Source organism: Octopus bimaculoides, chromosome 4 (assembly GCF_001194135.2).
Source record: "Octopus bimaculoides isolate UCB-OBI-ISO-001 chromosome 4, ASM119413v2, whole genome shotgun sequence".
In the NCBI taxonomy this organism is placed as follows: domain Eukaryota; kingdom Metazoa; phylum Mollusca; class Cephalopoda; order Octopoda; family Octopodidae; genus Octopus; species Octopus bimaculoides.
The window spans coordinates 97,586,870-97,588,687 of NC_068984.1; positions in this window are offsets into that span (position 1 = coordinate 97,586,870).

The window sequence follows — 1,818 nt, forward strand, 5'->3', positions numbered from 1 at the left end:
CTTACTTAGGGTCCTGGTTGTGTTTTACTCAAAAACGTTTTTAACTTCTTGCATAGTTCGAGCCGACAGCAACATAATATCTCCTCCACTATTTAAGTATTACGTGTCAAAAGTGAAACAAAAACACTCATGTCAAATACTTTCACTTTAAAAATGAAACTTTTCCACTATTTCAGTATCAAAACTAAAACAATCATATTACGATACTGTAATGACAGATACTTTCACTTTAATGGCTGCATTTTCCTACTGAATCTACTACAGTAAAACTATACTCTCGCATATATACAGGCATACATACATATATACATACATACATACATACAAACATACATACATACATATACATATCTGCACAAATGTATACATATACATGTATATATATATATATACATATGTATATATATAGAGAGAGAGAGACAGAGAGATGTATATGTATACATGTATGCATATACATGTATATGTACACGTATATGTATAGATATATATATATATAGATATAGATCTATATGCATACATGTATATGTATACATATGTGTAGATGTAAATATATAGATGTACATGTAATATGTACACATATATACATGCATATAGATATCTATATATATAAATACACACACACACATACATACACATGCACAAAAACACACACATTAGTCATTTGTTTTTTATCCAAAACCACGTCAAAAGTACTGAATGGATCTTTATGAAATTTGTAAATTATATTCTATGCATAACGGCCATAACCCCCATGAAAATTCATATATTTTTCATGTTGATGAAATGTTAACCATACATACTACACACAAATAAAGTAGTTTCTAAAATTTCTTCTTACAAGTTACAAAGACACCTTCATGGGGACTTCACACCCACAATTTAGTCATTTTTCCTAAGCAAAGACGAATACAGTTGTACTATTGGAACCTATATGGTCACTCGAGCATAACAAATGAGCATTATTTGTAATTCAACGGTACAATAGTGTAAGACTATCCTTTCAGATATACTTACATTGTGATTTCTGCAATGTGGTGCATAAATTGTCAAGTAAATTAGACGCATCTTTGCCTCCACTGATTCACTTGCAAAGTGTTGAGTAAAATTATTTCGTTGCAGACATCCTTTGAATCTTTTTATTATCACTGAGTCACACATAGTCCCCAGTTGGTAGCATTGATTTCAAGGCCTTCCCAGATGAGTGACTGGTTATTCTAAGACATTTATTGATTGTAAGTTTTTTTCTGCACAGTTATTTATCGCTATAGTGGTCATTTGCAAACTCCAGAGGCGACACTTTCATTTCCCTTTACTCCAAACGTCACACGTTGCTATTTCAATTGGGTCATGCCCTTCCAATTGCTATAGATTCGTAATGCATCTTACAGCTGTGCCTGTCACCTGTTTGGTGAGAAATCCTACATTGGGGAGTAGTAACGACTAGGCTAGGGTAGCTGACTGATTATCGTGATCATTCGTCTTTTGGTTTCCTGTAGCTTTACTCTCTTTTACAAACCCAGTGAACATATATAGACTTCCTATTTCAAAGAAATTCAAACAATACATATTAGACCCAAGTTAAAACATTCCCAACAATTCAACTTCCCTGACATTAACACCCCCACCCCCAATTGGGGCCTTCATTCCCACATTTTAGAGCTCCATGAGCTCCATTTTTCAGGAGCAAAATCATTTTTACAGGTTCCAGAAAACTGAAATTTTGGAATGTGCGCATAAAAACAGTAGTATGGGATGCATGTCTCATGATTAGAATTTTTTATGGTGTGTAAAGAGGGAAAGAACCCTCATGTGCAATTT